Here is a 23,891-nt window from a genome sequence, read left to right on the forward strand (position 1 = left end):
GGTGCAGTGAGCCGAGATCACGCCATTGCACTCCAGCCTGGGTGACAGAGTGAGACTCTTTCTCAAAAAAATAATTAATTTATTAATTAATTTTTTTAAGAAAAGAACTCAACACAAATCCCCACAGGCAAGACAAACAGGTGGCAAAAGCAAGTGGAGCCAGCGGAATGGGAGCAGGAAGAATGTCAAGTGCATGCCCTACCAGAACAGGGCAGTAGGTGCTCAGCTTCAGAAGATGTTGTCCTGCAGGAATCGTGGGCTTGTATCACCAGATTTTTTAAGAGTAAATAGAACCAATTTTTTACTTGAAATCTCTTGATTTTTAAATGCTGGATCCAAAAAGAGGGGGAGAAATTAATGCCATGTAAGCCAAGCAAAATACATATGCGGAAAAAAATAAAAAGACATCTGCTTGTTAACGTAGCCTCCAGGCTTAGGAGAATTGAAGGAAGATTTCACTTTGCTCTTGTCTTGCCTGAACCACCTTGCCACTATCTGCAGCTTAAAAACAAAAGAAAACCATCTCACCAGGGCTTGCAGAGGGCATGTGACAAATTGCAGAAAATTATAGCCAACATTTTGTGGTTGCTGATCTTCCCTGGGTTACGCAGTAGCAGAGGCCTGAAAAAACAGGCAAACTTCAAAGATCAAAGTTTCCACGCTGCAGAGGGGACTTTTCAACCAGCTTGCTTTTGTCTAGTTCCTCCCAACCCCAACCCCTTTTTGTCAGTCACCAAGCAGTTGTCACAAAGTTCAGATTCTGACATTGTCAGAGGCTAATCATGCCTTTCACTCATAGCTTATTTCAGTATTCCAACCCTCTAGGTCTTGGTCTCTTTTTGGGCTGTTTACATACAATTTCCTCCTGGGTGGAGCTTTGTTTTTTCTTTCCTTCTTTTGGGGCTGTTGTTTTTTCTTAAAATAGGAGGTCATTCCAGGCAGAAATGTGTTTTCGCCTCTTTGCTTCCTCTATGGCTGGGACTGGGGCCCTTTTGGAAAGAAGGAAATTTCCACTTTGTTTACAAGGAGGGGTTGGTTTTCTTTGGATATCCCATTAATTTGCTGGGTAGGGAGTTTGATGTTCCTAGGATTATCTAAGGAAATCAGGAGAGGCATTTTAAAGGCCCTTCTGCATTTTTTTTTTTTATGTTACGCTCTTTGTTTTTCTGAGTCTTTTTCTCTAACTTGTTCACATTTTTCTAATGAATTTAAGCTTCCTATATGTCAGTCCTTGCGTTCCAGCTTTCGACCCTATTTTTTTTAGCTTTAGTTGTCAATCTGGTTATTTGACCAACATTCTGGACCAATTCCAGCATGAGTCACAGTTTTATACTTTTAAATGGAAAAGTAATGTTCCCCTTCTCTTTAAAATGCAGCCATGACCCATTGCCATTGCTGCAAAAGGCAGACTTGATTGTGCATGTCTTTCTCTACTGTATTCTCCCATCTTTATGGGCCACGTGTCAAGCAATTCATCACCCACATTGAATAATGTCAATAGGCACCCAGGTGGGAGTGAACTGTTCTAAGCCTCACTCAGAGTTTACCCTTGTCCTCTGGAAGAATGCATTCTAAGAAAACAGCATATTAACTGAAAAAAAAAGTTTCCAAAGCCAACAGAAGAAAATCCTTTAAGGCATATCTTGTGACGACTTTAGTAGGTTTGATGCCAGAGAAATGTTAAATAATTTATTCAAGACCACTCCCAATATGTGATTTATTTAAAGGGTCATGTTTACTAACATATCATATTAAAAGACCTCAATTAAGTGGAATTAAGAATCCCATTTCAGAGTTTGATTGTTTAGGACCATTCCATTTCATAAATGCTTATTGTTCATTCTAAACCGAGGAAGAAAGGTAAATAATGACAAATAAGGTCTATGGTAAAGATTGAGATCAGGAAAGGCTGTTTAGGATAGTGATTAGGACCATGTATTTGGAGCCAGGCATATGTGGGATGGGTACACATCAGCTAGTACCAATGGGTCTCAGGCAAGTTACTTACTATGTCTATTCTTCAATTTGCTCAGCTATAAAATAGAGATAATAACAGTACTTCTTTCATGGAGTTGTAAATGACTATGTTAAAGACCTAGTAAGTGTTCATTACAACCAACAACAGCAATAATTCCAACCTTCATAGGGCACTTTTATTATGCATGAGGTACTACCTTTACTTGAATAATTCTATGAAGTAGGTATCATTATTATTATCCTCATTTTACCCATAAGGAAATTGGAGACTCAGAGAAATTAAGTAACTTATCCGGGGTCACAGAGCTACTAAGTAACCAATCCAGGATTCCAACCTAAGTGAACTGGCATAGAGCCTGAGCCCTTAACCACTATGTAGCTTTTAACATCCTTTTAATGTGTAATGAGTCTTCCCTATTCCAAGTGTTTGTTGTTCTAAGGTCATTCTATCATTAACTCAACTTCCTATGTTGCCTATGACTGCCTATAGTGTTGTATACAGAGCAGAGATGCTGAAAATGGCAAATCTGTTAAAACAGTCTCTTTCTCTCTCTCTCTCACACACACACACACACACACACACACACACTTACATGGTTGTTTATTTACCCTCACTGTACCCTACCTGCTAAGTCAGAGGAGTAAATGATGGATATAAAATATACATTCTACAGTATAAAAAGAGGAAGGAGTTTCTAATTCATTTTTGCCTTTTAATTAACCAATAATTCGTTATTTAAAACTTCTCATTCCTCCTAGCATTCTGGTTAACTGATATTTTTTGTTATTTTATTCCTGCAATAAAATAAATACATGTGGTAGAAATTACAGTCAAATAGCTTCCATTCCAAAAGGTAAAAACTGCTCTAATTTATCTAGTTTAAGGAAGCAACAGTTTTAGAGTAAACTGTTGGTGAAATTCCAAGTAACATTTTTACTGTCCTGAGAAATGAAATTTGAAGAATTGGAAGGCGTAGGAGGCCATGACACCAGAGATGGAAATATAGAATGGGGCTAGCAGTTTGTCACAGTGATACATTCTGATAATCAAGAAGTTAAATGTCACAGGATATGTTTGCAAATCTATTATAATATACTGTGCTTATAAAATTACATAGAATATGCTGTGCTATAAATATCACTTATATTTTATTGTATATTTTATATATACTATATATATAATATGCTGTGCTATATATATCACTTATATTTTATTGTATATTTTATCACACATGACCTCATTTGATTTGCACAGGAGAAATAGTATTAGATGAGATAGGTGGTAGAAATAATATCAATCCATTTTATGTAGGAGGAAACTGAGGCTCAGAAAGCCAATGACTTGGCCTAGGTCACACAGCTTGCAGAGCCAAGGCTTACCATTTTTTGCTATTTCTACTAAGTCACAATTCTTACTGGCACTTTTGCTGAGCCTCCCTTGACAATTTCCTTAGACCAAGATGGCTATTCTCCAAGGGGTGGGAACCAGGAATGATTTTTGTAGGGAAAGGTCCAGAACAAGAGGTGGTAATGCATGGGTACACCTCTCCCAAATCACCTTAGAAGGCTAAGCAGGGATGCAGGAGAGGAGGTCTTTGGCAGGAGAAGGGAAAACTACAAAGTGCAAATGTCCCAACTTTCCCACATCTGGCCATGCTCATTCCACATTTTATTTTGTGTTAAAACTATTGGCTCTTGATTCAAATTGCAAGGGTTGAATCCTGGCGCCACTCTTCACTGAGCTCTTTTTGCCTCGTTTCCTTGTTGGTAGAATGGGATTCAAAACCATCCCAATTTTGCAGGATTGATGTGAGAATTAAACAAGAGAGAGCCGAACATGGTGGCTCATGCCTGTAATGCCAGCACTTTAGGAAGCTGAGGCAGGAGGATTGCTTCAGGCCAGGAGTTTGAGACCAGACTGGTCAACATAGTGAGATCCTGTCTCTTTTTTTTAAAACAAGAAATAAATAAGAATTAAATAAGAGAACCATGTAAAGGGCTTAGCATTCTAACTGACACATGGTAAGTACTTAATGAACATCAGCTATCATCATCACTATTTTTCATGCAGAGCTGTGAGTGGCAGAGCCAGTATTTGAACCCAGCCAACCCAATTCCAGAGACCAGTTTCTTAACCAAAATTCCTATTGTCTTTGGACCTTCTGTGTCTGTCTGTCTGGAACAAACTTCCCTTAGATATCCATCTGCACAGCTCTCTTTCCCTCTACATTCAGGCCTCTGCTCAAATATCACTTCCTCTGTATGACACTTCTTGGCTGCCTGATTAAAACGGTACTCTTTGTGACTCCCTATCCCTTTAATCTGCTTCATTTTTTTTCATAGCACTTATAGCAACCTAATACAATATTGAATGTTTATTTGATTTGTCATGGATTGCTTTCTCTACCACTAGGAAGCAAGCTCCATGAAGGCAGGGGCTTGGTTTGGCTCACATGTGTGGCTTTTTTGCCTAGAACATATTCAATTTTTTGTTGCATAAATGTATATACTGATGAGTAAAATATTCATTGACAGAGGCAACTAACATATAGAACCACTATCAACAGAGAAACCAAATAGGAATAAGATCTAGCTCCAACTCTAAAGAGACTTACACTTTAGCTAGGAAGGGGGTCTGGAAAGGTCATTAGAAACCCACCTAACTGTCATGACAGAGTATGCCGAGGTTGAATGAGGGGCACCAAACCTCTGCATGCTCCACCGTGAGTCTAATCTGCAGACTTATCCATCAAGTGAGTCTAACAGTCTATTCTTCCCTAATGAAATGTTCTAGAATCAAATATCAAATCAAACAATAGAATTTCAGAAAGCATTTTAAGAGAGTTTAAATGCTCAAGCCTCGCTATCTCTATGAAATCAGACATACTATTCCTTGGGAGGTGACATTCTCCAGAAGACTATGGAAATAGTATTTGTTTGGTGTAATCTGCTCCCGAAAGTAAACTAGGGAAGTAGATATTTTACAGTTGCTAAAGATCTTGAGAGATTGAAAAGCAAAACAGGCACTCAGTCTCATTAAGCCCAAACTACTGGACTGTGTCTCCTGGGTGAGTCATTAATCAATACCATTAAGTTATAATTCTTTGCCAAGCTAAGAAAACATGACCCAAACAGTAGTGAGCATTTCCTCCCCCTTACCACTTACCCCTAAATATGAAGAGCGATCTTCTAAAAACTTCAGTCTTCCTGAGATTAGCAGGTCTGCAAAATGTCCACTGGATTTGTCCAGAGAGAAAATCTGCCAAACGTGATGAAGTGAGAGAACACCACTTGATTCTGGCCACTCACACTCAAAGCTTTTTCCACCACCCGGATAAAGCAGTGCAGAGCTACACAGGATGACAAGACTGAAATGAAACAAATCATTTACAACATGATTTCTTGCTGAGCAGTGTTCTAAGCCATCCCATGGTGGATAGTGCCTAGCTAACACAGAACAGACCCTAGGCTCTTGAATGGAAAGTCCTTTTATATGACAAATAACACTGTGTGTGTACTGATGAGTGGCAACCACAGAAAAATGGTGCACTATAATGGAAACATCAATGGTTCCAGCAGAGGAAGACTGCACTGTTCTTCATCAGAGAAGCTCACCTTGATCTGGTATGATGGGCCTAAGGAATAACTAGCCACTGGGGCAGTCAAATCCACATTCACATAAAAGGCCATAGCAATGCCCAGTGTGACTTATTTAAAGGACAACACAAATGAACATAAATTATCAAGTGTCTAGAATATGCAACATTATGGGTTAGGGGTTAAAAAAATAAAGATGCACAAGACACATTTCTGCCATGAAGGAGGAGCAAAGTGCTGACTTAAACGTGACCTCATTTAATTTGATCCTTATAGAATCCAGTAGGGTAGACACAAAGTTTTATAAACCCCATTTTACAGATAAGGAAGCCAAGGCTCAAAGTGGTAAGTGATGTGCTCAAGTTTAATTTGAGTGAGCTCTGGAGCTGGAACTCAATCCCAAATCCTGGATTCTTACCACTATAAAACCTGCATCTGGCTCCATCTTTAGACAACAGAAAAAAGCAAAGCCTTCATTCAAACATATTCCTGAGATAAATTAGAATTTGCATGACATTTTTAAACTTTTAATCACCTCAGTATGTCGTTGCAACACCATTTAGCCTTCTTTCATTAAATCTTGATATGACCACATGACCAAAACAGGCAGATGATGACAGAACAGAAGCTCTGCTTTCACCAACAGAACAATCCAGGACTCAGGGATAGCAGGCTGCATCCAAAGTATTCACAGCTGAGGTAAATCTAAAACCTTTGCTCATTGGGGCATTCCAAGGCTTTTGGGGAAAAACATACCTCTTTCTCAAGTATTGATTGGCAACTTTTCTTCATCCAGATGATCCTGGTTTGACTGGATCACCAATAATGTTTTTTAGAGAATTGAAAATTTTATGAGCTTTCCCTCAAGATGGGCTCAAGGAATGCTTAACATAAAGGCACAAATATTATGGAGCTGGGGAAATTTAAAAAAGAAAACTGATAAAAAGAGTGATCCGGGTCCCAGGAAGATTAGAGGGTCTTTAAATTCTGATTTTGTTCGGGGTTGAACACTAAACAGAATTCATACATTGACTCTCTACAGTTTACAGTTGGGGCTATCTTTAACTTCCTTCACCTGGCTTTCTTTCTGTATGCTTTTATTACACTCACAGTTCAAATCTCATTTCCTGACATTGTTTATTATCGTCAGGTGTTGTGCCTTTATCATTACAGACATAGTAGCACTTTTATCTCTACCTCTATTTCTAATGAAACAACCTTTTTACACTATATTATTATACTTGTGTATATTTTTATATCACCTCTGAACTTAAAACTTCTTGAAGAGTTATCTGTAATAGAATATTATCTCTGACTAACCGGCATGAAGTCTCAAATTTGACAAGCATCCAGTTTATTGAATACAGAATTAATCTTTCTCTGGTTTCCACTGACCCCTCTATCTTCATCAGAGGACTTCTGTTGGACTTCAGTCCAGTCTGGTCTACAGAAGGTCCCTTTTTATCAGTTCTCTTTTTTTTCTTTCTCCAGCTCCATAATATTTGTGCCTTTATGTTAAGCATTCCTTGAGCCCATCTTGAGGGAAAGCTCATAAAATTTTCAATTCTCTCAAAAATGGTATTGGTGGTCCAGTCAAAACAGGATCATCTGGATAAAAAAAATTGCCAATCGACATTTGAGGCAGAGGTACCTTTTTGTCCCCAAAGCCTTGGAATGCCACGATGAGCAAAGGTTTTAGGTTTACCTCAGTCCTGAATCTTTGGATCTACCAGCAAATTAGGGACCCCTGTCAAAACACGCCTTAAAGAGAGAGATGGAAGTTGGGAAAGAGAGTAAGTCAGGAAATTCAACATCCTCATTTTATATATGAAAAATGGAAGCCCAAAATAGCAATGTAATTTACCCAAACTCACCCAGCTCTTGGTAAAAGACCCAGGACTAAAACCCAGGTGTCCTGCCTGCCAGTCCTCTGAGGTAACTTTTCTTTTTCCTCACCATCCCAAACTGCCTCTCCTAAAGAAAATAAGTCCTTCTGATATTTTAGTTCTTGTTTTTATTAAATTAGTTTGCATCCTTGGCTCCTTGTCCTGCCCTCATGTCTGGCCCAGAGTGCTGGGCCACTTGGAACTAGGGGTGTCAGTCCCCATGGCTCCAAGAGGTCACCATCAAGAGAGAAGTCACTTGTCTTACGTCTTTGGGCAACACCACCTTCCCTACTGAGACAAAAAGATGACCCTTGCGTTAAATCTGTCAGTCTTGAGTCCTTTGCTAACTGGCAGAGCTAAGAGATCATACCCAGGCTTATGTTGGTCAGGTAGAAACAAATGTGCCACCTATAGGTCAGGTGACATTATGATCATTCTAGCACCCTTTGATTTGTTAAGAATAAAATAGTTTTGTTGGAATCCTTTGTGGTTATGTTTGTATCGACCTCATCTTTTTCTAGTCTCACCTTCTTTTTTTTTTTTTTTTTTTTTTTTTTTTGCCTTCCTGGTGCCTCATATTTATTTAAGATGTGATTGAGGCCGGGCGCGGTGGCTCACGCCTGTAATCCCAGCACTTTGGGAAGCCGAGGCGGGCGGATCACGAGGTCAGGAGATCAAGACCATCCTGGCTAACACGGTGAAACCCCGTCTCTACTAAATATACAAAAAATTAGCCGGGCGTGGTGGCGGGCGCCTGTAGTCCCAGCTACTCGGAAGGCTGAGGCAGGAGAATGGCGTGAACCCGAGAGGCGGAGCTTGCAGTGAGCCGAGATTGCGCCACTGCACTCCAGCCTGGGCGACAGAGCGATACTTGGTCTCAAAAAAAAAAAAAAAAAGAAAAATGTGATTGAGGGATAGTACTTTAATTTTTTAAGCACCTAAAACACTTTATGTAAAAATAAAGAAATAAATTTATCAAATCCAATTTTTTGGAGCAAGTTGCAATGGAAAAAACCCTAGATATGAAATCAGATTAGAGTTCAAAAACACCCTCTCACCCGCTAACTTTTGCCGATGACTGAACTCTGAGTCTCAGAATGCTCATTTGTAAAATAGAGTTAACAATTCAACAACAGAGAGTAGGCTAGTTGAGTGAGAAGTCATTAAATGAGTCTGGTGTGATGCCTGTCATGGCACATAGGATCCCACTCCACGTTTGCTGAATCTGAACTCAGAGGATTTTCAGGATCATAAGAGCTTTGTTTACCACGGCTGCCCTCACTACTGCTCTGGTATCTCTTTTCTTGTACCATCAGCACTTTTCATAGTGTGCTACAGAAATGCCCAATTACGGTATCCTATTGGGGTTTTGATTTGCATTTCCCTCATGGCTAATAAGGGCATCTGTTCATGCATTTATTGTGCATGTGTTCTTTGGAGAACTGTCTTTTTATATCCTTTGCCCATTTTATCATCGGGTTTTCTTATTTTAGTTGAGTTGTAAGAGTTCTTTACATATTCTAGATTCAAGTCCCTTATCAGTTATATGACTTGCAAATTTTTCTTTCATTCTGCGTGTTGCCTTTTCACTTTCTAGGTGATGTCATTTGAAGCACAAAAGTTTCTCATTATAATGATGCCCAGTCATCAAATCTACTTTTTCCTTTGTTGCTTGTGTTTTTGTTTTCATATCTAAAAACCATTGTCTAATTCGAATTCGTAAGTATTTACCACTGCATTTTTTTCTAAGAGCTTACAGTTTTCACTCTTATGTTTAGATTTAATGATCCAGCTGGAGTTAATTTCTGTATGTGTTGTGAGGTAGGGATCCAGATTCATTCTTCTACCTGCAGATATGAAGTTGTTCCAGCATCATTTACTGAAAAAGACCATTTTTTCCCATTTTATTATATTTACACTCATGTTAAAAATTAAGTACTTTTTATAGCAACACATCAAGAAGCACATAATGCCTAATTGCCTCCCTTTTTGTATTAAAATTGATTCTATTCAAGTGTCAAAAACATAAAAGAAATCAAATTTAAATGAAATGAAAAGATATCATGGAGCATATTATGATACTGCTTATTACATATGCACATTTTAAAAACTGAGTAAGGTAAATTTATTCAGGAGAAATATATTAAATATTTGTCCAATTCAGGCAACCTTGCACTTAGGAGGGTATCAGCAGAACTTTGGACATCATCCAGAGGAAAACATTAAACAGCATGAATACAAAGCCTTTCAGCATGTACTAGAAAATAAACTTATCCTGAAGTTGAACACGGATAAGGTCCTAGATTTTTTTTCTTTTTTAGAAAGATCAAAATGTCAGTCTGAACAACAATTTTTTAAACTAAATAAAAGCAGCATTAATGTTTTTAAATGCAATTCAAAAACTATTAAAATGAGTAAGTTATCAGCAAGTACATGACCATAATCCATGTATTTTCTAACTATGTTCCTTCTACTTGTACATAGATTTCAGATCATGTGCAGTCCTATTATGAATTCTATTAATTCTTCCTTGCCTTGTGTTGTAAACATTTGCATTGATTTAAGTGGCTGCAGAATATTTCATCATGCTGCTGGCTGTTTAACTAACTCTCCTCCTAACTCTAGACATTGTTTGGAAGTTGAATTGAATTTTGTGATTAAGAGGTTGTTTTTCATAGCTCCTATAGTTTTAACTTCAAAATTCCTTTGCACTCCCAGTCCCAGTGACCATTTCAGTCACGCAGGGCATAGCAATGATGCATAAAAAAGAGACAGACAGGAGATAAGCGATTGAAACTGCTCTTGTTGGGCAGGGAGACAATGAGAAGCAGGGGAAGAACAAAGCAAACCAAAAAATCTGGTTTTAATATCTGCTTTCAGTTGTTGGACTGAATGATTATTTGGTTCCCTTATGTGAACTTATTTCACCAGCCAGTTATTCTAATTCTGTATTCCTTTTGGCCAGGTAGACATAGACTAAAAATACGTACAGAAAAGAATTCTGGACTTATTTTAATGTGTGCCTATCAGCATTTGGTTATTCCCCATCTTGCTCTAAAAAGAATTTAAAGCAACTCACCTTAGGGAGTTTTCTGAAAAACTTAAGGCCTTTAACAATGCAATTTTTTCTGCTTTTTTTCAGTTCCTAGAGCATTTCTGTCAGTTATACAAGTTAATTATGTTTCCTAGAATCTTATCTCATATTATAGATATATACTATTTTAATTCCTATTTGCTCTGCTCTCTATAGAAATCAGTTTGACATGAACAATTTCATATCAGCATTGAGGGATTATTACAAATGGGCTCACATGTGTCTTTGTTTTATCTCTTGTGTAATTACAACTTGGATGGAGCATTATTTGTTCAACCTTCTAAGGTCACAGACCAGTCTTTTCTGGTTTACATCTGTACTAATCAGCTAAGAAACAATGGGTCAAGCTATGAAAAAGCTAAATGTTGAAGATTGTTGAATGCAGGGCTTTACAGTAACATGCAACTACCTGGCCTTTGGAACACCAACTGTATAGGATTGAGAATAATACTGCAAATGTCCCTTTGTTCACTGCAATGTGAAATCATTCCATCTCAATGTTTGCTCAATAACCACATGCATTTTTGTTTTTGTCTTTTTGTCTCTTCATTTTAATATTTACTATGTGTAAAACTTCTGTATTCTGCACTGTGGCAGGGAGGTGTTCTGCAGATGGGAGGAAAAAGATGTAATTCCTAGCTAATATAAATCTTCGCACTTGCATGGAACTTTAGAACTGACAAACTGTTTTTCCACATGAGTGTACTTCTCTCAGTGTCAGAATGCTCAACCTAGTGAGGGAGATAGGACAGGAATGAGTATCCTGTTTTACAGGAATGAAACTGAGACTCAGAAATATTGTGACATATCCAAATCCATCAGACCTAGAAAAGTGAAAGACCTGGATATTCACATCCCTAATCCAACCTGCTTATCACCATTCATGGCTATAATGAAAATTTTTCACTAAATAATTTCTCCCTTTGAGGATTTTCTGTAATTCTTAGTTGCACACTAGTTTTACAACAATCCAAGTCAAGGAGAAATCTGTGTGTTTGTTAAAGGGCTTTTTTCTTTGATGTGCCTTTACTCTCCGTGGAATGCACCCAACAGTGAGTTTCCCCTGCCCTGAATAGCTCCTTTTATTTAGTGAGATGGTACCTCATAGAGAGGGAGACTTCTCAAAGCAGCTAACAGATTGGGGCTTCCTAAACCACATCTTGAGGGACAAGAAACATTGCCCTCCCTGGCTGGTGGTAAAGCTTCAACAAGCCCAGGTGGCTTTTCTCTTGGGCTCCCATATTTCCGCTCTTTACTCCGCCAAAGTCCACATTCCTTTCCCTGTCACCACACACAGTTTGACCCCAGGCCAAGGTGGCAGCTTCCTCGGTCCCTTTGAGGCCACAGCCAGTGCTGCTCTGTAGACTCATTGGCAGTGGGCATCTGGGGACAGCTGCTGCCCGAGCCCTCCTGCAGCAGCCCATGCACCTTGCCTCACAATTGGCCTTGTGTTCTCCCAGGCTCCTGGGAGGAAGACCCATCCTGCTCAGCCCAGGCCTCCCACCAAGTGTGTTACTTGGGGCCCTCCACCAAAACAGGATGGTGGTTGAGTGTTGAGATTACCTGACCACCATTACCTCTTCCTTGTCTCCCAACTGCTTAATTCAGCCAAAGGTGTCAGGACCTCATCCCTGAGAGATTTGGGTTGTTGTTTTGTTTTCTTTTGTTTCCCAGAACAGGAAAAACATGAATATTTTCTTTTTTTTTTTTTTCCTATGCTTCTTTGAAAAGACATGAGGGGTGAGCCCCATGTGAAAAGATATTTTTGCATCTAGTTTGGGTGGGGGGGAAAAGGCTTTCCCCAAATGTCTGAGAACCTTTTCATTACAAAATACTGTGATGAACCACTAACGAGGAAGAAGGAGGCCATCAGCAGCAGGGCCAGAGTACAACAGCACCGTCTACTGGACAGAGGCTGAGTTTATTGATGGTGTTCCATGCAATGGCCATGAGGAAAATATGGCTAACACTCTGGGGCTAGGGTGCAGGGAGAAAAGCCATGAATGAGGACCTGGCCTTTTCTAAACGCAGTAAATCCGTGAGAGGCAACTGCTTTGTGGGACTGTTCACAAAACAAATTCTAGGCCTCGAGAGTTACTCTTTAAAAAAATTTCTAAAAATTTATCCCCTATACATCCATGCAACCCCCATCCATCTACTGTCATTTTTATGAGGCTGACCCCACCATCAACACTTATTAAACACCCTCTCACCTTGACACCCACACATTCATTCCTTTATTCATTCATTCAGCACCAGGCCCTGCGGTAGGCATTCAAGGTGTAATAAGAAGTAAGACCTAGCATCCTTGAGCCATTCTGTAGGCATCCAGGACTGGGCCTAGGCAGGAATTCCTGTTCCCAGTCTTTCTTTATCAACTTCCTGTCAGTTTTGTTCTTACTTTCAGTTCCCCTCTGAGCCCTGCTCTCTGCTAAGAGATAAGTGGGATATTGGGGTATCCATGTAAATTAGCCAGGCTCCTATATTAACCAGGTAAAATGTTTCTTATCCCATGTAAATTCAAACTCTTCAGTCCTTAAGATGGCTATTCAAGGATGATCCTAATGTTAAGATCTTTAGCCAATTTGACAGATACATGGAGGTCAAAGAGGAATGGGGTGTTGATGTATGTCCCTCAATCAATCATTATAGTTGGTAGCTGCCTTTTAAATACATATAAAAGGCCAGCTCTGGCCAACAGGTTAAAACACAATGAAAGCTTGAATTTCCTTAGGCATAATTATTTGGTATGAATGTATCTTTTTTATTTTCCATCATTAATGAATTGTAAAATGTATAGCCAAGCCTTTAAAATCAAGTAGGCCGCAGTAATATCACCAGGAAGAGAAAATAAATAATATTATTAAGGAACCAAGAGACCTCTCTGTGGCTGTTGGGAAAATTAAGGAAAGTAGAAACTGAGCCCTATGTATTCATTATTAGAACAAACATTCTCCTCAGTGGAGGTTATCGTCAGGATGACAGGTGATCCCTGCCCAGGGCTTTCTAACAGTCCGATGAGGCAAAGCCCAAAGTACAGTCACAAACTCAAGGGACTGAAAAAGTTTTTGGAATCCCCTCATTCATCTCTCTTTTTTAAACAAAGCCAAACCAACCCACACCAATTATACCAATCTCATCGTTTAAAATTGTCTAGGGAAATGAGTTTATATATTCTGTTATAGTCCCATCCTAGTAGTTAAAATATACACATCATCAAAAAGTTTTTTCTAATGCTAATTTAAAGCCCCAGATTAAACTTAAACCTGTATCCCAGGAGGTGGAGAAGGGGAGAGGAGGTGGAGTAAGGAGAGAGAGCAATAATTAATCAATTTCTTCCTTATAATAGCATGTGTTTTCTTGAAGCCCAAGTCTAATTCCATTTATAAATATTTCTTTCCCATTATAAGCAATTCCAGATTGATAAGTTGTTTGAAGTGAGCCATAGTCTCTTCAGTTTTTCATTAAATGTGTTAATAACTCACAGTGCATGTATCTACAGTCACAAAGCAGCTTCTTGGGCTTTATCTGTTGTCTTTTACATGTATTCAGTAGAGAATGATGGGTGGTTTGAATATTTGTGGGTAGCTATTCGTGAATATGTTTACTGACTTCCATCATTAAAAGAGTCACAAGTTTCAAGTTAAACTGGAAGTCCTTGGTTTATATTTCCAATTTCTGCAAAGCATATAAAATTTTGAGGTAATCACAGCAGTGTTTCTAGAAATAAGAAACAGTCACCCATGTATCTCAAACAGTGTTTATTACATAGAACAGTTTCTGCTGAAACTACCTCTACCATATTTCATAGAATTCGTTTTCCTCCTTGCCTGGAGTGTCTGTGTCCCAGAATCTGGAATAGCAACTCTGTCATCCATGCTGACTCCTGCCTGCAACCTTAACTTTTTAGAGATCAAAGTGGCCCGTTGTCTGTGCTGTCACCACAAGTGACAGGCCAGCCTTGTGCAGTGCTGTACATCAATTTTCAGTACAAAAATAATAGTACTTCTTCCTTAGCTGCTTGAGTAAAATCAAAGTGAGGGTCTTAAACAACTTAATTTCATCCTTCAGGGGCAAGTCATTCTTGAGCCTACTGTAACTGAAGAGGGATAGGTTGTGGTGTAATTGCTTCCTGCTTAACCATTTTACTGCTATACATCAATTTTACTCTACTTTTGTCTGTATCCAATCATATTTTCAAATATAGGTCATGTGAGTATTTAAGGCCCCCTAAAAATGGGATGGAGGAAATTATTCCCAATGAACAAGGATAAGGGATCTGTATTCCTTGAATTTTAAAATAGTCGTGAATCTTAGAAACCCACTATTCCAGCTGGGAATCCAATTACGTGGCTGTCTAAACATTTTTCTTCAAGGAGTCTTTCTAGTTAATAATTATTCTTTCAGAGCGTTCAGTTTGGGCCTTTACCAACAAAGACCAAGCATTTTAAAGTCAATAAGCAAGGATTTATAATAAGCCGTGCCATTCTGATTTCTAGTAGAACCCAAAACCCTCTCTGTATTTCCATGCCAGATAACACATTTTACTAATATAGATTGTACCAACCTTTCTGATGGCCAATATTAAAAATTTAAGTGTGTGTATAATTTGACTAAGGTGTTCACTTTAAGGAATATCGTCAATAGAAATTATTGGATGCATACACTAAAATATTTGCACATAGATGTTCATCACATTGTTGTTTATAAAAGTGAATCTTGGCTGGGTGCGGTGGCTCACACCTGTAACCCCAGCACTCTGGGAGGCCAAGGCAGGCGGATCACGAGGTCAAGAGATTGAGACCATCCTAGCCAACACAGTGAAACCCTGTCTCTACCAATAATATAAAAAAAAAATTAGCTGGGTGTGGTGGTACACACCTGTAGTCCCAGTTACTCTGAGACTGAGGCAGGAGAATCGCTTGAACCTGGGAGGCAGAGGTTGCAGTGAGCCGAGATAGCGCCACTGCACTCCAGCCTGGTGACAGAGTGAGACTCCGTCTCAAAAAAAAAACAAATTATAAAATCTATTTTTCTCTATGAATAATAATAATGTGTGTATTTTCACTATATATATATATAGTTACACAAGCTATGAAACCATTTTTTCAAATGTATGAGCCATTTTTTAACGGTTTTTTTTTTCTTTAGTAAAGTGAAAGCAAGTTTATTAAGGAGGTAAAGGAATAAATGAATGGCTACTCAATAGGCAAAGCAGCTCAAAAATGGTTTTCTATTACGGTAAAGAGAGTATATGCATAGAAAAAGCTTCAAAGAAATATGTCAAAATGTTAACAGCAGTTATTGGTGGCTAGGATTACAGGTGAATTTATCCTTCTACTTTATATGTTGTGTTTTTTTTAAATTTTGTCGTTTTGTTTTTTTCAGACAGAGTCTCGCCCTGTCACCCAGGCTGGAGTACAGTAGCATGATCTTGACTCATTGCAACCTCTGTCCCCTGGGTTCAAGCAATTCTCCTGCCTCAGCCTCTCTAGTAGCTGGGATTACAGGCATGCACTACCACGCCCTGCTGATTTTTGTATTTTTAGTAGAGACGGGGTTTTGCCAACCAGGCTGGTCTCCAACTCCTGACCTCAAGTGATCTGCATGCCTCAGCCTCCCAGAGTGTTCAGATCACAGGCCTGAGCCACCATGCCAGGCCTACTTTACATGTTATGTAATTTTTTCTGTAAGCATGTATATCTTTCATAGTTTTAAAGGGCTGTGTTTGGCCAGGCACTGAGGCTCACGTCTGTAATCCCAGAACTGGCCAAGATGGGTGGATCACTTGAGGCCAGGAGTTTGAGATCAGCCTGACTAAGATGGTGAAACCCTGTCTCTACTAAAAATACAAAAATTAGCCATATATGGTGGCACATACCTGTATTCCCAGCTACTCAGGAGGCTGAGATATGAGAATTGCTTGAACCCAGGAGGTGGAGATTGCAGTGAGCCAAGATCACGGCACTGCACTCCAGCCTGGGTGACAGAGTGAGACTCCGTCTCAAAACTAAATTAATTAATTAATTAATTAAATAAAGGGCTGTTTTTACTTGGAGGAAAAAGTAGCTCATAAATACCGAAAATATTTTGTTTTATCAGGGTTTTGTTTTCCTCAAAGGAAACTACTCATGTGAGGAAAAAATTCTATGCACAAAATGTAAATTTTATGTATCAAGAATGATTAAGAAATGGAGTATTATAGCTAACTAAGAGTAACGATACCGACTCTATGTGGGTATAAGGCAAGGTCACATCAAAAGGAACACTACAAAGTGGCTTTCATCCAAACTTTTAAGACCTATTTTTACTGACTGGACCAAAACCAAAAATAGGCATCTCTCAATCCAGCACAGTAGTCACTAACCTTCATTGCTTGGCTGTAAACATACGGAATTCCTCCACCCTCTTCTCACCCACAGACTCTCTCATATACAAAAACGACTTCAAGGACTAACCAGTGGTATTTATGCTGGGTTTCACAAAGTTGCTGACCAGACTTGTCAGCATAAGAAAGAGGGGCTGAGATCCCTCTCCTCTGGCTTTTTCATCCTAGAATGATACATAACATTTCTTTTGGAAGAAGGGTTGTATGGCAGCAAAAGCAAAGCTATGAGACACACCCTTCTTTTGCAAATGGGAAAACTGATGCCTAGAGACTAAATTACTTATTCACCAGGATGGAAATGCCAGGATCAGAATGTAGTTTCATGACACTTGCTCTGTTAGTTGCTGTTTACCCAGCACCATCCTGGATTCTCACAAGAAAGAACCCCTTTAGGACAAACAAAAGATCAGACCCAACGAAAGATGAATGTCCTTGTGCCCAATCTGAGCTATTCGTTTGCTGGCTGAAGAATAAGTGTGTGTTTTGTCTTCTTAAGGTTCTTATGGAAGGTAGCAAACCAAAATATAAAAGTCTTTAAAATATCTAATGCAAGACCTCTGAACAGCCATTGTGTTAAATGTCACAAGAGATTTTCATCTTAGTATTTAGTGGCTGGCAGGAGATGACTCAGTGCCGTGGAATCTAATTTTAAATTGTTTTTAAATAAATTTACGGGGTCCAATAGCATGTAACTTTGGAAGGTGACAAGGTGGCTTTGGAGATTTGAGAGTTTTTGAAGCCATATATCAAAGGTTGCCTTTGACAGTTATGGGGATTTATTTTGTTCCCTACTCCAATTGTTTCCAATAGCTCTCAACCATGCTTCCCTGTGCAGGAAAACTAAATTTGGAAGTCTTGCCATCTTTGCCTGCCTGGGACCTCAAAGTATTGAGCCCTGTATGCCTAGAAACTGCTCAAACATTCCTTTCTGGGGGCTGTCATTAAATCCCTGTTTTCTGGATGGAGATACTGAGGGTGCAACTATTGGTCAAGGTCACCCAGTAAGTCAGTGGCAAAGCTGGGAATACAACCCAGACTTTCTGACTCCCTTGCCCATCCCCTGACCATCAAACCACATGCTCTTGACCAGGATGAAACAGGCTTGTCTGTCTCAGCATTTAGAGTGAGCCGAGTAGAAGAAACTGCAATTTATCCATTTCCATTTCAAACTTTCATGTGTCTCTTATTTCATCAGCTAATAGGCACATTGCTCCAGATCATTCTTCACTCTAAAAAACTTATTTTTTACTAATTTGTCAAAGAAATGCTATCTTAATTTGGAAGAGCATGAGAAACCACTTTTTTTCCCCCATCATATCACATTGTGTAACACTGGCAGTGTGGCCACTTCAAAAACCCACAGAAGCTGCTTCCTTTGGTCTGCCGATGGCTGGTTCTTCTGCCAGCTCCTCCATGTGGCCTTCCTTGTATGGAGGTCGGGCGTCCCGTGGTTCCTGGCAAAGGAACATCCCACGGACAAGCCAGGGCCTTGACGTGGCTGTTCCTTCTCCTGCTCTTTTGAATGCTCCTTAACCACAAGAGAACTCGATTCTCCTGCCAGCTGTACCCCATATGCCACTTGAAATGTAGTCAGTGGTGACTGTCCAAAAGGGCGCCAGCCAGAGTCCAGAGCAACTTTAATAGGGACGAGGGAAAGGCAGTACAACCAGGTCTTGCCAGTGAGAACCATCTCCTGCCAACAACCACAAGGGGAGAGAAGGGTTTTTAATGCCCATGGGTAAACTGTCCCACTTTTTCTCATAGCCTATAAAGATGTTTCTCCCAGCATTTTATACCTGTCATGTTTGATCATAAATATTTCTTCCTCAAAATGAGCTAACTTGTTTACCCTGAAGGCCTGACTCTATTGGGGACAGCTTTCCAAACTCTGGGTTAGGGTGTTTGACCAGCTAGTTCCATCTGCTCTCCTGCTGCTGGCAGTTAGTCCTTGTGTTCTGCAATGACTTTGCTCCCTAAAGCTGTCAGTAGAAGCAGGGAGCAGCAGAGAAATGAAATCCAGGAGGGAGAGAGATGTGTTGTTATTGTGCTAACGAGGCTCCTCCTGTGAGTTTGTTAAATCTGCTCAGTCCAGGTCAAGCATGCCTTGGTCAGAAGAGTCACCTCTAATTTTAGTACTGCCTCACCAAGAAGTGCGGCCTTGCCCTCACTACGCCAGACACCTGTCCTCTCCCTGTGAGAGACTCTCAGGGCTAAGTGCATCCCCAGTGACACATAGGGTGGCCCCCAAAATCATTGTTCTAGTACTTAAAATTACAGACAGTTAAAAGGCGGTTCCTGCTTGTCTTTTCCATCACACATGGCTCCAAATGCATCATGTTATTCCATCCGTCAGCTCTTTCAGCCTGCACAAGCCATCAAGTGCTATGTACTCGTGAGAAGAAATACGTTTCCCTAATGTGACAGCACTGGAGGTACTCCAGGGAGAGTGACAGCTTAATTTTGTTTATTATTCACTCCGAGTTCTAAAGAAGTAAACTTCATTAACTTTTCCTATAAAATACAAAGACTCTATTATTTGCCTTATCCATAACATTAAACAAGAAAAAAAGACTTTGAGGTTTCCAACAAAGCAGGTTCTTTTTTCTTTTTTTTTTAAGTTTCTGTTGCTCTACCCAGATGATCTAGAGGGTGATATGCTTCTGTTGGCCTCTGACCTGTGATAGAAATGCCCAGGTCGGCAGCTCCATGCAATACTCAGCATCAACCTGTTTGCCCATCCATGTATATTTAATGGTCTTCCTGGCATCTTGACTATCAGGACAGACATGTAACAGCCCTGACTAACATTTTGTAGGCATGTATTTTCATTCACAGAGTAATAGAACTATGAAGATAGATGTCTCATTCCAAGCAGTCTCTCAACCAGCAAATAAGAGATCTAAAAATATAATGTGGCCCACGGCAGCCCTGACTTCAGTCACAGATGGGGCTGGAGAGATTGAAGCTCCATGAGTGAGGGCATCACAGTGAGGATGAATCAGCCTGGCCTTCCACCTTTCAAATCTGGTAGAAGAGCTTACAGACCCAGTTTACACCTGTGTCTTCCTGATTATCTAGATACATGGTGGAAATCTGCTCTTAGGATGAAAGATCATAAGGAAATGTACCTGAAAAAAATAATAATCAGAAAACTACTTTCAGTTTAAAAAATAGCTAGAAACTCATATCGAACCCCCAAATTCAATATTAAAGCAGATTGCCTTATTTTTATAACTTTTATTTTGCCAAAAAACAAGTGATCATGTGTATGATTGTTTCGGCAAGCACAAGTTCCAGCCTCTAACTGCTCTCAGAAATTAAACTGCTTTCAAAAAGAATAGCAGGCAAGACAATCCAAAAAAGGGGTGTTAAGGCCTTTTGAATTCATTAAAATTTATTTCAAGAATGATAAATCTTCAATGTATGTTAAATTGTATGTTAAACAGTCATCTTTTCTGCTTTATTTTGAGAGCAGCATTTGAAGATCTAAAAGTAAACAATGATGTGAAAGTTTCCTTCACAGGGCTTTCTTGTTCTCTTTCCCTCCTAATAAAATGGTGTTTATGGCTTAATATACAGAGTCGGAAAGGAAGAATGTAAGTAGGAAAGCAAAAAGAAAATCTACAGACTCCAGGAATTGAACTGTATTTGGAGGTTGAGCTTTAAAAAAAGGAAAACTTTGTTTTTTCATTTAATTTTAAAATTCTGATAAAATATGTATAACATAGTATTCATCATTTAAGCCATTCTTAAGTGTGCAATTTAGTACCATTAAATGGATTCATAATGTTATATAACCATCACCACTATCTATACCCAAAACCTTTTCATCATCCCCAACAAAACCTCTGTACTCATTATACAATAAACTCCCCCTTCCTTACTTCAAGCAGACCCTAACAACATTTATTCGACTTTCTTTCTCTGTGAATTTCACTTTTCTAGGTACCACATATAAATTGAAAGCATACAATACTCATCCTTCTATATCTGATTTATTTCTCTACGCATAATATTTTCAAAGTCCATCCGTGTTTTAGCATATATAAAAATTTCATTCCTAAAAAAGGAAAACTTTTATTTGTAAAGAATAAAAATTTTGATCTGTTTTTTTCTTATTTATAGCCCGTCTTGTCTGGAGTTTGTTATATCTCCATAGAGGGAAGCAGAGGTCTCTTTGGTCTTACCTGGCTTTTGTTAACTGACGATGGTCTTCTGAGTATGTGGAAGGCTTTCTCTATTGCCTGAGAAGCCCAAAGAGGTTCTGGGTTTTGTTTTTATTTTTCTTTCAGATCTTCTGGTATTGTAGACTGACAAACTCCTGTCTTGAAACCAAAGGACTGAAAATCTTACATTGAAGCACTTATGGTTAATCCCAAAAGCATTCTTTGTTTTTTTGGTCCCCGTTGACCTACATATTTGTTGTAATTTTCCCTCAGTTAAATTGGGGAGAGGTAAAATGTACAGGCAATGGGCATTTAGTACAACCTATGCTCGCAACTCCTGCCTTTTCAATCACATTTTTGTCCAGTGTTTCTCAACCTCATGGGGCCAAATGCTACCTTTTACAACAAATATTTTATTAAGCTCCATTTATTTATTCTTAAATGAAATTTACAGACAATATAACCTATAGACACCTATTAATTTTTAAGCCAAAAGAATGCTTTAAGCATAAAATAAATTTTAAAAAAAGAAAGTAATTTTTAGTAAAATAATATGTATTTCAATATGTAAATACTTAGAAATAACTACATTGGAAGACATAATGAAGCAGTCAAAAGCTGGCTTTAGATGACAAATTGCTTTTGAATTCAGCAACTACAAATACAAACCAAGATTTATGTGCTGTTTAGATGACTATATCCCTTGAACAATTGTCTAACAGTTATGCAAATTTCCAAAACAATGAACAACTTACTTTAAAAAAAAAAAGTTCTGAACAAAGTACAAAGTTTTATTCCTAGAAAATTTAGGGTGTATTAAAACTGTGTAATAAATACATTGTGTTTGCATGTAAAATGGAGTTAGGCTTTGAGTTTGAATAATTATACACCAGGTTTTCCAAATTCACAACTGCCCAGCTGGACATACAAAAGTCACATGGGACACAACAATTCTTCATGGCAAAGGACTATCCCAAACATGCATAATGTTGACCTCCCTGACACTTGCCCAGTAAATGTTAATGATAGCCCCCAATTAGAGTAATAATAAAAAATCTCATGAATTTTAAAAAATGAACAGAGGGGGATGTTTAAGTAGCCCAGTCTCTTTAGAGGTGGGAAGCCAGCAAATAATTCCAAGTGCCTCTAAGAACTCCGAAGCGTTTTGATGCACACTCTTTCCGGGGTGGATTCTGAAGAGACAGAGGCCCAGAGACTCTAACATGGAGGCTCCTCTGATGGTTGCAGTTTTTTGGGTGATTTTCTTGTATTCTTGCCCAGACTGTGGAACTGAGATCTTACTCTCTGCCTTCCTCTTGAGACACTTCATGCACCACCTATACCAAGCTCCCTAAATGTAGGAAAGTACATGAACAATTTGACTATGGTATGGTGGAAGCTCATGGTCTAAACATTCAAATTATGTCATTAAAGCTGCAAAAAAGGATTAAGCTCTGTCTTCCATTTCGTTTTTCCCTTCTAAGTTCACCCTTAATTGCAGCCTCCTGACCAAAGCTGCAAGTCTGGGCATAGCTCCCAAACTATAAAAAATCCAATAATTTCTTTCTATCTGTGTCTCCAATCCCACCTCTAGCCTGGTTCCATGTCCATAATGCTCTTCTTGAAATTGGCCTAAACCAAACCTACTGGCTTCCTGCATCCTGTGCCATAGTCACCTGGAATAGAGTTCTTCACTCTCTGAGAGTGCAGCCTCTCAATCACTCCTCGTGAGAGGCCAATCTCACCAAATTTCAAAAATGTGTTCTAAAAGAGCAGATTCCTTATATGCCTCCATAGGGTCTAAATTTTTTCTCCATCCCCCTTCACTTAAGTTATGTTCTAAGATCTTCAAGAAAACCCTGTAAAGTAGGTCAAGGAGTTGACATTTTATCAATGAGGTCATTGAGGTACAGAGAGATTTATTAATTTGCAAAAGTTACAGTTAGGGCCAGACATGATGGCTCACACCTGTAATACCAGCACTTTAGGAGGCCAAGGTGGGAGGATTGATAGAGGCCAGAATTTGGAGACCAGCCTGGGCAAAAAGTGAGACCCCATGTGTATTAGTCCATTATAGTCCCACATTGCTATAAAGAACTACCTGAGACCAGGTAGTTTATACAGAAATTAAGTTTAATTGGCCCACAGTTCCACAGGTTGTATAGGAAGCATGGCTTGGGGAGGACTCAGGAAACTTACAATCATGGCAGAAGATGAAGGGGAAGGAAGCATATCTTCACGTGGCCAGTAGGAGAGAGACAGCAAAGGCGGAAGTGCTATGCACTTTTAAACAACCAGATTTCATGAGAACTCACTGTCACAAGAACAGCAAAAGGGAAATCTGCCCCGTGATCCAATCACCTCCCACCAGGTCCCTCACCCAACACTGAGGATTACAATTCAACATGAGATTTGGGTGGGGACACAGAACCAAACAATATCATCATCTTTACCAAAACAAAACAAAGTGACACAGCTAATGAGTTGCACAACTAGGAAAATAACAGGTTTTCTGTTTGCTTATTTGTTTTTATTTTAAATTTTTTTACCCTTAATTCAGTAGGTTTTTCAGTAATCCATTTACTAACTCTATTAAAATAAAAATCTCTTTGGTGAACTAATTTATATTTACCATTTCCACACTCGACTGAGATTTAGCAAGTCTCTCAGAAAGGCTTCCTGCTTTTTTTTTTTTTTTTTTTGGCAATACAGTTGGAAAGTCCCTCATTTTCTGGTCTATCATCATATCCCCAGAAGTGTCTCTGCACCCAACATGGTTAAAA

The sequence above is a fragment of the Symphalangus syndactylus genome, chromosome 3 (genome assembly GCF_028878055.3).
Source record: "Symphalangus syndactylus isolate Jambi chromosome 3, NHGRI_mSymSyn1-v2.1_pri, whole genome shotgun sequence".
Classification (NCBI taxonomy): Eukaryota; Metazoa; Chordata; class Mammalia; order Primates; family Hylobatidae; genus Symphalangus; species Symphalangus syndactylus.